Below are 14,565 nucleotides of genomic sequence, written 5' to 3'. Positions count from 1 at the left end.
GAGAGGCAGGTCGGGAAAGTGCGCCAATCCGAACACATCAATGACGTACAGAACGAAAGGAAACACAACAGTGACTGTCAACATATACAACTGAAACCAGCCATCAAGTATTATGGCACCAAATAAAAATGCTCCAAATAGATGACAATTCTCTATCAAGAACGTTGAAGAAATCAGCTGAAATCATCAAACAACCTCAACACTGCAAAAGGAAAAAGGGATGATTACATAACGTTTGGTCTTTATCCAGTTCACAGAGGAGCAAGAACTAACAAACAAACAACATCATAAAAAATGCCTGCTTTCCATTGTTATTCCTGTTCAAATATTTCATTATGTACGTTACCTGTTATAACCTGTTTTTCAGTTTATTGTAAATGTCAGTTTTGTAAGAAGGCCACAACTAAACTAGATTAAATGCAGTGACAAATCAACAGTGAGCACTTACACAACTAGTTTCCTTTCATCAGTTTTTCGATTAATGCTGAAGTATCCCAGTACACTGTGCTTTCACGTACACTCTTCCACATATAGAAGGCTGGCCTGGTTGGCCGAGTGGTTTGCGTATCGCTCATTAATCAACAGGTCGCAGGTTCGAATCCCTCTGCTAGCATGGATGTTTCTGATTGTCTTACCTTGTGTACTGCTAAAACCTTTGATATAGTGCAGTATGACCTTTGTTGTCCTTCTGCCATTAAAACCATAAATCATCATCTAATCTACAATACAAACACCACGTTCTCTCTGACATTCAATCTTATTCATAGTTTGCAGTTGATGGTACTCTATTTTCCTCTTATTTCGTTGCAAAACCTTTTAGTTTCCCAGCGATTCAGTTTTCAAGATCTTCTGTAATCAATACCTTTAACACCAATCTCCTTTCCAACATAAAGGAGGGGGCAGATAACTTGGTGGGTTTTAATACCACCAAAACAAATCTGTCTCATCTCCAGAAAGAAAGACCATGCTTAACTCTTCTTCTTTTTTGACAATATTCTGCTCGCCAATGATCAGTTTATTCTTCTTGAGTTAACCTATATTTCTACCATATTCTGGTACAAAAAAAAATCACATCCATAGCTTTTTGAGCTTACAGAAAGCTTGGTAGTGTTTCCTGCTCATCTGCTCAAAACCTCAACATTGAAAAATCTGAAATATTTCTGACCTTGTAATACTATTCTTACATTTGGGGACAATGCACCTAAACAGAAGACAGCTTTGCTTAACAGATAACCTCTCTCTCTCTCTCTCTCTCTCTTACTAACTCCATTCCATCACTTTCCCATCAAAAATGTGTTGCTGAATTATATCTATTCTATAAGTTTCATGGGCGCGACACTGAGAGTGGCTCTATCACTATCTTTGCTTCACTTTCCTCTAATCGTATACGAAAAGGAGCAGCTGCTGGCAAACATCATCTATATAGAGTCAGCTCCAAACTTATCGAACCAACTTCTCGTTTTTTTTCATTCCATATGTCTCTGCTCTTTGAACAGACTTTCCAGTCATACTGTTCTTTCCCTGCCATTGACAACCACCCTGTGCTCCACAAGTCTTCAAGAAACACGTTAACAAATTCCTTTTTTCTCTTTAGCCACTATCCTATACATGAGTCGTGTTGTTATTAGTCTTTGGGCCTCTCTTTTATGGAGCTGATAAAATAAATAAAACAAATAAATCCGCTAATGCTTTTTATTTCACAAAGGAGAGGAGCTTATATAAAATAATTCTAGGGCACCTGAACGATTTTATGGTTTTTCAACTGGATTAATATACGATTCTTTTAAAGTGAGAAGTCTAGATTTTATATTTCACTCAGAGGAAACAATTATGCGTATCTTCCTCGTAAAAATGGAAAATACAACCAGCCATTTTTAGAGTTTTTTAAAATTTCTACATGGTTGAATTTCATTTCTTACAATTATGTTTAAGAATGGACATGATCAATAAATATAAACTTAACGCCTGGACTACAGACTTCATACTTCGGATTAATAACTTGCAATGTGATAACTTGCAGTTTTCCTTTGAATATGTGCATATTTGCGCCTACTGCTCACCTCTGAAAGCTGCTCGACTTTGATTCTTTTTTTAAGATTTCTTACACCTGTGTAGCTCAGTGGAAGTGACACTTGCATCCTCTGCATTAGGCCCCCAAAAGTAGACTTAAGTTCCTGTCTCTTCAACTGGTTCCCGAGTTAGTCCATCTCTGAAAGGGGAAAGCAGGTTTTTTCCTCCCGGAAACTCGGGTTTTTCGTCCAGTGAACTCAAGAAAATCGAACGTAGAACCCATATTATTTCAGGCACTAACATATCCTGTTATGATTAGGTACCAAGAGATGGCAGCACTTGTTTGCCCGTTTCTTCATCGGTGCTGCCTATAATTAGTGATAGACATGGGCCAGCTATCTCTGATTGGTTACCGGTGGAAACTGAACTGCCCACTCAGTCTCCAAAAGCAAGATACATAAAGGCCTCGCCTACTCCTTTAAAGGGAACAAAAGGCGTTAGCTAATTTCTTTTTCTTACATAATAATAATAATAATAAGCTAATGCATTTTATTCCATATAGGGAGTAGGCGAGCCCTTTACAACCCATCTAGCTTTTTGGACACTGAGTGGAGAGTTTAATCTCCACCGATCGATCGCCAATCAGACATAGCTGAGCCATGTCTATCACTAATTATAAGTGCTGCCATTTCTTGATACTTAAACCTTACACGATAATGTTATTGTCTGAAATAATGTTGGTTCTACGGTCAATTGTTTTAAATGTACGGACAAAAAACCTTAGTTTCGAGGAGAAAAAATCAGCTAATCCATGCCAGAGATCGACTAACTCGGGAATCGGTCAAAGACTTAGAAAAAGTTATAATTACAGAAAGAATGTTGTAATAAGACTCACCATTACATAATCAATCTCTTTGGCTATTACCTTAGTGCGATATGATTATAAGATGATGTTGGATTCTTAGATTTAATTAGGAAATAAGAGGTTATTATCTGTTAAGATTAATAGAAAGGAGGGACCTACCTTCGAAGTATTTCGGATGTAAAAAGTGTAATTACATTCTGTATATTTAGAATGCAGATTTCTATCTGCTTTCTATTAATCTTAGCAGATAATGTCATGTCTGATTTCTTAATTTATAATCGTATTACTCTAAGGATCCAACAACATTTTCTGCTCTAATCATATTACATTAAAGCAATAACCATCCGGGTTGATTATGTAAGGTGATTCTCAATACAGCAAGCGTGCTGTAAATTACTTATGTTTGCACTTCAATAGGGGATACATTAAATCGAAATTTCCGAACAATTAAAATAAGTTTGTTACAAATTTTTCTTTTCAGTAGGATGTTCAATTTTATTCTACTCAAAACGCCCTGAACCAGTGTAAAGATATTGCTGTCAACAATAACATAGCCAGTGAGACTTTTCTTATTACTTGTATTTTCTTTCCATGTGCATATCTTTATGTTAGAACGTGGTATTAATAATGCCTAGTCCATGTCCTGAACAGAAATCCAGTAGGTGCTTATCATTTTCTCTTTTCTTCGGATTTTTCCCAAACATTTCTGGTATTCATTTCTTGCTATTTTATTTAGATCTCTAAGTACTATGTTTTTGTATTATCTTTATGTCAGCTACTCTAATTCCTCGGAAAAACTCCACCACCTTCTGTGGAACCATAGGAAAAAATAAGTCTCGTTGTCCAATTCCCTATTTTGATTATGGCCCACATCAGTGCACTTAATACTGCCTGCCATTCAAGAATTTAACTCCGTGTTTAGTATTGAATCTCATCGCTATGCCTTCTCTCCCCTGATTATTATTACTTGAATATAGCAACTCGGAGGTATTTTATATAAATACTATTTTAGTGTTTTCATCAATTTAGAATGAGCGCCATCTATAAGTGTAATAACAACCAAATCAAATCATGAGTAATGAAATACCCTAGATCAGCGTTTCCCAAATGGTGGATCACAACCCTGCGTAGGTTCATAAAAGCTAAATGCCAGGGCGCCTAAAAAACTCTCGAAAACCTAGGTGTTTCGTTTTTGGGTTATTTTTTCCCCGAAACTCTAAAATACAAGTAAATAGCGTTTAATCGGGACTAATTAATAAATAATTTAATTAATAGAGACGAAAAACGTGCTCTGCCCACCCCCGTCCACGTCGCCATTTCACAGTGACTTTGTTGGCTGTAAAGTAGCTCAACTAATGGCAAGGCTGAGCAGGGGCAACCGCGCCACCAGCTGAATCGTTTGGCGGTCTTCCGTTTGTTTTACCCGCCCGTCACGTTAAGCATCGAGAGAGAGAGAGAGGGTTTTTGTTTTTTTTTTTTTGTATTTACTGATTACGTGTGCCTTTCCCGGTGGGTTCGGCTGAACAACTGTAATTATTATAATTGTTTCTAAATAATTTATTTCATTCTTCCTTCATCTCGCTTGCCATTAATACATCTTAATAAATAAAACACTGCTCATTAATAAATTACTTGGCTTTAGTTTAATTTCTTTATACTTTTGTAAGAGTAAATGCTTCTTTATTATAATAATAATAAATGAAAACTCTATGAACATTCAAATCTGTTTTATTTTACCTATTGGCCATTAAAAGTTTAGTTGGTCACGAAGCTGAAGTATTAAAATAACCGGAACACAATGAAAAAAAGTTTGGGAAACCGTGCCCTAGAGGAGTAATAGTTTGCTCTGACATTCGCTTGTCTGTGTTTGGACGTCACAGCAAATAATGCAGCTAAATAGTTCTTTCTTCATTTCACCAACTACTGAAAAATACGAGCATAAATAAATAAAATAAATACGGTAAAGTCTTTTATTCCCATAGGGAGCAGACAAGGCCATTTTCACTCTATCTAAACCCACTTTTGGTTCCTGAGGGAATATCAAACTCCACCGTTTGCCAATAAGTGATAGCTGGCCTAAGAATATCACTAATTTTAAACGGCATTCTGTGAAAAGATGGCAGACAAGTGCTTTCACCTTGTGGTTCCTAACCTTACACAATATAGTCTGAAATAGTGATAATGTGAGTTCTACCGTCAATTATCCAGTTTACAAACTTAAAAAAACTGATTTTCCAAGAGAAAACCCCTCTTGCCCATGTTAGAGACAAGGCTGTACTTATGCACAGGTGCATGAGGCTCTAGCTGCGGCCCCCGAAAAATTATGGCCAATTTAAGGGCCCAAACAATTAGGGATGAGAGCACTCTAGCGACTCGGGTCTCGCCCACCTCGGAAAAAGTGCGAGTACGGCCCTGGTTAGAGATTAACTCTGGCACTGGTTGAAGAAAGGGTTAGAAAAGTTCCTATAGTAGGCGACCTGGAATCTAATTCCTAACATCTTTCTTTGGAAAGCTTTGCTCTGTGGATAATGATAACTATCTGATCTAATCTTGAATGTGGTGAATTTTCTCGTTATTTCAATTAACATCTTTCTGTTAATAAAGTATTTTCATAACATCTCTTCTGTAGCATGAAATATCTACCATGCTTAAGCACAAGGACAGAAGTCAACGTTTTGCCAACCGCTGGCTGATGGATCCTTCACAATTACACATCCCTTTAACTTTACTGTATTAAGTGTGGTTTGGATTGGAAAACAATGCTTTGTGCCTAAGCTAAAAACCACATGTTCACGGCATGGTGATGGTTGAATAAAAGAGCTAGGGGAGAGATTCCACGACGAAATTTTATGTATAACTTAATTTATTACTTTTTATCTCAGAGATTGTGAAACTCGTGGTAAAGTTGTGTGCCGGTGAATAACAAGAAAGACCTGATTAGGTATGATTTCCGTCAATGGATAGAATTTTTTTCAGAATTCTTTTGGCCCTTTTCCGAATGTGAATTACTTATCTCTGACGAAAGTAATGCGGATTTCTTTTTAGGAAAAAGAGCTGTTTTTAACAGATGCTCAGAAAAAAAAATCGACCCACCATATTGAGCATACAGACTATATTAAAATTTGCATCAATCCTCTCTCATTGAAATTGTATTTCCTCGGAACGCACAGAGATTTCGCTTACTGTGGAATGACATGAAGCCGTCTTCTAGAATAACCATAGCTTCCCTGTACATTGTTTCTACACTGATCTGAAATTCATTTTAATCTGTTCCATAAAGTGGTGAGTACATCTGGACACCTACCAGAATATCATTTTAGTTTCCAATTATGGTTGACAACTAGCTATTTGGGATTTGGCTAGCAACAATTTGCCAGCCCCCAAAGAAAGATGATAAAAGACAGCAAGCCAGCCAACTATCTTACCCTGGGCCATCTTAAGGCATGAGCACAATGGGCGGTTGCTCAGGGGCCCCATGCTGCCATATTGTTCACAAGAGATCTCTTGGCTGAGTGTATAAATTACTCGACCTCTCGCTGGAACACTGAGTTAAGAAAGAGAACTGGAGAGATGGTGCACAATACGTCGCACAACGGGGAAGCAGCGTTTGAACTGGCCTTCACTCATGTGCATGGAAAAATGGCATCCTGAAGACCATTGACTTTAAGCCAATTATAAATCAGTTCTATGCAAAGATATTTCGCAAAAGTCTGTGTTGATTAATCCTCGCTTTATAGCATGTTTTTTATGCTTAAACATTGATTTTGTTAAAAGTACCAATAAATCTATAGGCGTAATTTTATTGACTGGTTTACATTTTTATTCCTGTAGGTGGGTGGATTCGGGGGGGGGGGGCAGTGCTTTTCCCAGAGGCCTACAATACTGTCTAGACGGCACTGATCATACCATTGCCTTCTATCAAAAACAATTCAGAAAGTTAATAACAACCGTTTCATCACTTAGAAGTCAACTGTTAATCAGTGACCAACAATAGGGAATTCCACTCCGCTCGATCCACAGTGGTCTCCTTGCCAACACCATCCGCTTATGGACACAAGACATGGAAAGGTTTGGTGAAACTCATGTGGTCGCAGTACACATTTCAGAGCCTTCTGTTCGAGGATGCCAAAAGGGTCTGCTTACCAACTGACCATACCACCCTTTGCAACTGGATTGCCAGCTTTCTCTCTGGTTGTTCATTATGTGATATGGCTTCCTTTTATTCTGATTTGCTCACCAATTCCAAAGTATCCCCCCCTCCCCCGAGACACTGTACTTTCTCCTACACTCTTTTATCTATTATTCACACTTTACAAACAATCACAAAACCTTCGTCTATCAAAATACTAACAAGAACGAGCGTTCTGTTGCAGGGAACATTACTGTGAATGCAATTACTAGCTAATGCTAGCGCAGCCGACTGCAACAACCTTGCATGAACGCCTATTAACGTCATCACCCACTATAACTACAGCGTTCCGTGCCGAGAGAATCTGTGTCTTCCGGACACTCACGGCGAGCTAAAGAGCGTAGCCGTCTGTCCAAAACAAAACACAGTATCATTCTCGATATGCATTGTCCTTTTTTCCTCTTATTTGGTGCATGAATCCGAAGATTGTTAATTATAGCAGCACATCACAACATTCTATCCTGTGATCTCCTCATAACTCCTAGCGCCAGTTAGCATCATTATGTTATTTATATATAAAATTCTTGGTCTGCCTCGTGTCCTCTTCCCTTCTACAGTCCCCTCCATTATTTCTGTAATCAGTCCCCATATCTCAAATGGTGTCCAATTAGGCTTTTTCCTTCGTTTATTGATGTGTTTCATTAATGACCGCTCTTCATGAACTATATTTAGAACTTCATTACTTTCCCTTTCTGCCCAACTAATTTTCATCATCTCTCTCCAGCACCAAATTTCAAATGCCTCCAACTTTTTCATGGCTTGTTTTGTTAGAGTCCAGGCCTCACAACCATATGATGAAATGCTCCATAGGTATGTTTTCATTAGCCTTTTTTTGAGCTGGATGCTAATCTTTACTGGTAAAAATGTTTCTTCTGTTATAGAATGCTTTTTTTTGGCTAGGATTATTCATGCTTTAATATCTGATTGGTTCCTTCCATCTTCTGTGATAAGACTTTCAAGATATTTAAAAGAGGATACCTGTTGTAGTAGGTTATTTATTTCAGGTTTATTTTCATTGGATTTGCTTTACTTGTATTTAATAGTTTTGTTTTCTTACAATTAATTTTTAGGCTGTACTGTGTGAAGATTTCTTCCATCTTTGTCAGGGTGGCTTTCAGTTTGTTTTCGTTATCAGCTAAAACTGCTATATCATCCGCAAACCGTAGCCAGTTAATATCAATTCCATTTATCTTAATTCCGGTTTCTATTAGTTCTTTCAGTTTATTTATTGCATCTTCAATGTACAGATTAAAGAATATGAGTGAAAGACAGCACCCCTGTCTTACACCTCTACGTATTCTTGCGTGGTTTTTTGTTTTATTGCTGGCTGCTTCTATTAGGGCCTCTTGATGCTTATAAATATTAAATATGAGCATTCTATCTCTCCAATCTACCTTTATTGTTTTTAGGAGGTTCCAGTCAATACTGTCAAAGGCCTTCTCGAAGTCAAGAAACACTATCAGAGTATTTTGATTCTTCTCAAATCTTCTTTCAATAACTGTTCTTAGAGCTAGGATTGCTTCTCTTGTTCCCTGCTGTTTCCTGAATCCAAACTGGTCATTGCCAACATATTCAACCATCTTTGTTAGTCTTTTTTGTATAATTTTGAGTAATATTTTTGAAGCATGTGATATTAAGCTTATTGTTCGATGATTTTCACACTTGTTTGCTTTATTTACTTTAGGAATGGGTATGATAGAGCATTATGTAAAATCTTTGGGTATGATACCCGTTTCATAAATATCCTTTATGATCTTGAAAAGGTATGCCTTAGTTATGTTTCCTGAGTATTTTATTAATTCTGAAGGGATGTTATCAATGCCTAGTGCCTTGTTGGTTGACACTTCATTCAGGTGCCCATTCAAATTCATCTTTTAATATAGTCGGACCAATTTCTTCCACATCTAATCTTGTTTCATCTTCTATAGCCTTGGCATCTAGATCTTTTCCACTATATAGATCTTCTAAGTATTCCTTCCATCTTTCCGAAATTTCTTCCTTATCTATTTGTATATTTCCCTGTTTATTTTTGATAATTGTACTTCTTGTCTTGTTTTGCTGGCTTATTCCTTTTATAATGTTATAAATTTTATCGATTCTCCCAGTCTTTGTTAGATCTTCTATTTCTTTACATTTCTCTACTGTATACCATTGTTCTTTTGCTTCTTTACACTTTCTACTTATCATATTTTTGATGTTTATTTGTCTTTGCGTTCTTCCTTTAGGGAGGTTTTGTATTTCCTTCTTTCATCTATTAGATCTAGAATGTACTGGGTGATCCATGGCTTTTTTATTTGCTTGTTCATTAATCCTATGCAGTCGTTGGCAGCCTTGATGATTGTATTCTTCAAATGAGTCCATTTTTCCTCTATGTTTTTCTTCCCCCCCCTCTCTCTAGTTTTAATGCTTTCATCAGTTTGCTGTTTATAGTTTCTATGGTTTTCCTATGTTCTCAGGTTATTTATATTCCATTTGGGTCTTTTCCTTGCTTGTGACAGCTTTTTTAAATTTCAAATTACATTTCAATAAAACCAAATTATGGTCACTGTCAACTCCCAGGTAACTTTTGCATGAATTTACTTGATTTTTAAATCTATTTATTGTCATAATATAATCTATTTGGTACCTTCCTATATCCCCTGGCATTTTCCAAGCATACCTTCTTCTTTTTGGTACCTCAAACCAGGTATTAGTAATGATCAGATTGAATTGGTGGCAGAACTCCAAAAGTCTGTCTCCTCTTCCATTTCAGCATCCAAGTCCGTACTTTCCCACCTCTCTACCATCTTTCCCTTCGCCAATGACAGCATTCCAATCACCCATGAAAATAAGATTATCTTCCTTTTTGATGAGTTTGATTAGATTCTCAATATCCACATATACTCTCAACTTCATCATCACTGTGTTCGCTAGTAGACATGTAAGCTTGTATTATTATAATATTTGTTGGTTTTGCTTCTAGTTTTATCATTATTAATCTTCTACTACATTTTACTGAGTTGATTACTCTTCTTCCCCCATTCCTTATTGAGAACCACCGCAACTCCATTTTTTGCTCTCATCACCGGAATAAATGATTCTGCAATCACCACTCCAAAAATCTCCAGTTCCATTCCATCTCATTTCACTAATTCCCAATATGGCTATTTTTAATCTATCCATTTCTCTGTTCAAGTTTTTCAATTTTCCAATCTGTAGGAGGGTTTTCACATTCCACGTCCCAATAAACGTATAAGGATTTCGCTGGTTTACGACCTAGGAAGCCTTGCTTCTTCCCCTGCTGTGCACAAGTATTGAGCCACTGTGCGCTTTACTATCTTTTAGAATGTCCATCCATACTGCTATCTTACATTAGCCTTTATCATTGTTGTATTATTACGAGAATTAAAACCATGCATTATAAACACAGTTATGTGACACGTCGGGGCCCTTTTCGATGCTGGGCCGGTGACAAAAGTCTCAGATGTCACCCCTTCTCGGCGGCCCTGCACCCAAATACAATTCCGTTTCCATCATGCAAGAAAAAACGCATTTCATCTCTCCTTCTCTCCCCAATTCTGGACTGACACACCAAATCTCAACTGGCATAAATAAGCACATCACATTCAGTCTTTCCTTCGAAATCCAGGTGTCCTAAAGCATTACTTCTCACCTAACACATCTACTAACACTATATGAATCTAATATCTACCTTGCTTAGGATTCTGCTCTCATATATGGATTGGTCCACCAAACTCCTCTCGAAAAGTGCTCAGAAGAAGGCGATCTGGTTAACTGATAACTTCACTCTCAAAACAACATCCATTAAATGTCCGACTCTAAACTCACCGAACCACCTTCTTGTCTTTTTATTTCATTTCTTCTACCTCTGTGCTTTGGAACAGTCTTCTATAATTGGTTTTCTCTAAGGACCACAACCTTCACTTGTACAAAAAAACAAGTTCCTATTGGCCGTTCATTTGCGCATGGCAATGGTGTTTTTTCAACCTTTGTGGAGGTCAATATTTAAAAATAAATATATAAAATGGATGGCAATGATGCAGAAAATCTGAAAAGCTCCTTCCTGTGAATCTACGATTATGCCAACTTGGCTGTTGGTGGTGCACCGAAATTAAAACGAAACCCACCGGAATATATAAAATAAACTCGCATAAGATCAGTTTGTTTATCTGAACAAACCGCTCGTGAAGGGAGATAATTTTGTCTCTGATTACAGACGTGTATTCCTTTCCAAAATCATGACTTCAGTGGTTTCTTCACTGCTTGTCCACTTTACATTGAAGGCTATCGCTATATCTACTGCTCTCTCTCTCTCTCTCTCTTTCTCTCTAGGCTCAAAATTCCACCAACCAGAAAGAAAAAGCATAAAATAACTTCAGTTATCATAATCAATAAAATACCAATAAATTTTCAGAACAAGGCTTTAAAATCAAGCGAGTGGAAATGGAGGATTTACAAGGAAACGAGACGGGAAAAATGGTAAATGTACATAATGATTTTATAATGATCATACGAAGGGAGATTGTAATGCGAATACAATCTTCAGTTTTTCAAGAAACACATTAACAGATTCCTTTCTGCTCTGCCTAATGATCACTTGCCTACACGGCAGTATCGTGTTATAGGTGACTCCTTATGTGTGGAGTTAATATAGTAAAAAAAAATAATAATAAATGCGGTCATGTATTGTGGACGTGGACCTTTCATCAGAGAATTTGAAGTTACGGCAACTGTTCCACATCATTCCTAGGCTCTTTTGCTACGTAATAAAACGAAAGAAAATAAAATTCCACTTCTCCAGAATTCGCAAAAAAAAAAAAGCACGTATGGGCGTCACTTTGAACAGGCCATTGGACTATACGTTGCATAACATGGCAGCAGCAAACACGTTTCTTTCATTGTTCTGCGTGGAATGCAAATAGAAGTCGTTGAGTGCGTAATTTAATATTACAATGATAAGCCAGTTTAAGCTGTGAATATGTTGATTTTACAATATTCATTAAAAGTTAACCAATTAATTTTATATTTCATTATCGATGTATATTTTTATTGTAGAATACTGTTACTGTAATAATAATCCATCATCCTTTCTGAAAATGATATAGCAAAAATAAAATATAATTTTATTTTTTGCCTAGCCAAGTCACTGGAAGCAACTGCTTCCTCTGGCATTTAACTCGCAAATCCGCATTCCCTGATTATACATAATAAACTTATTTGAATATTTTCTCCACTAGTCTTAAAAGTCAATCTCAGAAATTAATTGATTTATTCGTTACCTACAGTGGCGCGGCCACCGGCTCTAAAGGGTAACATCCTGTGCTAGTGAATTTCTATTAAAATCATCATGCAGTCCGTGTAGTTTAACCTCTCTCCCCCCATTACTGGAAATTTGAGTGTACCCTAATCTACCGCTGTTTAATTTGTTTTTTATTTTCTATTTTTAAACAAACGGAAACAAAATTGGACTCATTCTTTTCTACCTATACTGAACAAAATTTTATTTATCGCATTTCCTCAAGCATAACATCGGAGAGCGGTGTTCATACAACAGGTTTTCTCCCCCCCCCCCCCGTTCACGTGACATGGCTACTCAATGAAAGTTGCTTAGGCTTCCGTGACGACACATGGCAATTCCGGCGAACGTGTTCCACTTGAGAAACCTGAAAGGTAGAGTTCAGCACGCAAATTTCCAAGAATATATTTTTTAAACTACCTTCGGGATGAGTTGCAGCCTGATTGCAAGTTGTATATTAATCGTAATCAAAACGTGAGCAAATATTTAAAATAAATCAAGTGCTAGTGACATATCTATGAAGCAATATAATAAGTTGTCTTACGATGTGTTTTCCGCCAACAAGAAAATTTAATATGATTCCCAGCAGTTCGCGAATATGATACGAGGACTTTAAATATACAACGGAAAGGTAGGAGAATGCATTTTATTCAAGAAATAAGTTGCTGGTTTGTGGGGGGGGGGGGGGGTGGGGGGGGGGGGGGGTGGGGGGGGGGGGGGGTGGGGGGGGGGGGGGGTGGGGGGGGGGGGGGGTGGGGGGGGGGGGGGGTGGGGGGGGGGGGGGGTGGGGGGGGGGGGGGGTGGGGGGGGGGGGGGGTGGGGGGGGGGGGGGGTGGGGGGGGGGGGGGGTGGGGGGGGGGGGGGGTGGGGGGGGGGGGGGGTGGGGGGGGGGGGGGGTGGGGGGGGGGGGGGGTGGGGGGGGGGGGGGGTGGGGGGGGGGGGGGGTGGGGGGGGGGGGGGGTGGGGGGGGGGGGGGGTGGGGGGGGGGGGGGGTGGGGGGGGGGGGGGGTGGGGGGGGGGGGGGGTGGGGGGGGGGGGGGGTGGGGGGGGGGGGGGGTGGGGGGGGGGGGGGGTGGGGGGGGGGGGGGGTGGGGGGGGGGGGGGGTGGGGGGGGGGGGGGGTGGGGGGGGGGGGGGGTGGGGGGGGGGGGGGGTGGGGGGGGGGGGGGGTGAACTGATTCCTCCCATCATTTTAAATTCCAATGTTCAGAACACCACTGACATCGTTAGCTCCATTTCAACATTTCTTAATCTGTATTTTTTTCTGCCAATCTTTCCCATAAAATAAATGGGTAAATCACAGGAAACGTAGGGCCACCGCGTAAAAATGGGGTGAGGGGAATTACTTTACGGTAGTAGCGATTATATCATCGGATGTGATTGAAACTTTGGATTATTCATAAATCACAAGTCAGTAATTGTTACGTAGCTAGTTTTGCAAGTGAAATTTTGATTAGAAATACTTTTTTTTTTTTTTGTAACCAACCTGCACTTCTGTTTATATGAGCTTTGCACTCAACAAATCTGGATTTTTTTTTGGGGGGGGGACGTTGTTTTAGTAACGTAAAATGCCTGGTTTTACAACAGACGGTTCTTGTTTTTTTATTTTTATAATAAATTCTTCAGTCATTAACAATAAAATTATCAATTAACTCTGGTCTTCTTACCGTATTTCATTCAGGAGTGTGCTATTTCAAGAAATACCAAGGAGGAGGAAGACGAGGCAGGTCAATTTTGGGGGGAAGATCACAAAGGGAAGTTATATATGAATGACCTTCTGGTACGTGAGTATTGGCTACATGTTACTTTTTGATGACGATAAAACATCAAGAAACGGGAACATCACCGACTACTTTGCTGCGTAAGCATCAGATCTTGTGGTGTGGTCATGTAGCTACGTAAAACGCCCACCCCACCTCTGTCAAACAAACGAGAAATTGTATCATTGGCTGTCGTTTGTTTCTGAAGTATAATACATTTTCTACGTTTGATTTTTTTTTAAAACATAAATTTGCATGTAATAAACACAGCGAGTACCTACCTTTTTAGTCGATATCAAAAGTAATAAGGTCAATTTGTTGCTTTAAAGCAGCCAAATTGTTAAAGAAAGCACTTGCAAGGGCAAGAATATGAGAACCTTGCGAACTGTTGCCAGCCATAATCGCAAAGGGAGACGAGGCGCAATTTATTACTAATCAAATAAGTA

General features: G+C 38.9%; 2 protein-coding genes across 2 annotated transcripts in view; one reads left to right on the top strand and one right to left on the bottom strand.

Moving 5' to 3' along the window:
- LOC150105268 (replication protein A 14 kDa subunit-like) overlaps nucleotides 1–14,565 on the bottom strand; it is a 66,712-nt gene that overhangs the window by 51,792 nt on the left and 355 nt on the right. The window lies entirely within an intron of this gene.
- Nucleotides 12,753–14,565, top strand: part of LOC150105267 (uncharacterized) — a 163,201-nt gene continuing 161,388 nt past the window's right edge. Inside the window, exon 1 of the mRNA XM_090394035.1 lies at nucleotides 12,753–12,991. The gene's annotated coding sequence lies outside the window, so the exon portion shown is untranslated. The remainder of the gene's footprint in view (nucleotides 12,992–14,565) is intronic.

The sequence above is a fragment of the Typopeltis vanoorti genome, chromosome 6 (genome assembly GCF_054136105.1).
Source record: "Typopeltis vanoorti isolate ZY-2024b chromosome 6, IOZ_Tvanoo_1.0, whole genome shotgun sequence".
Taxonomy (NCBI): Eukaryota; Metazoa; Arthropoda; class Arachnida; order Uropygi; family Thelyphonidae; genus Typopeltis; species Typopeltis vanoorti.
Note: the sequence above shows the minus strand (reverse complement) of the source record. Positions and strands in the feature narration are given on the sequence as shown.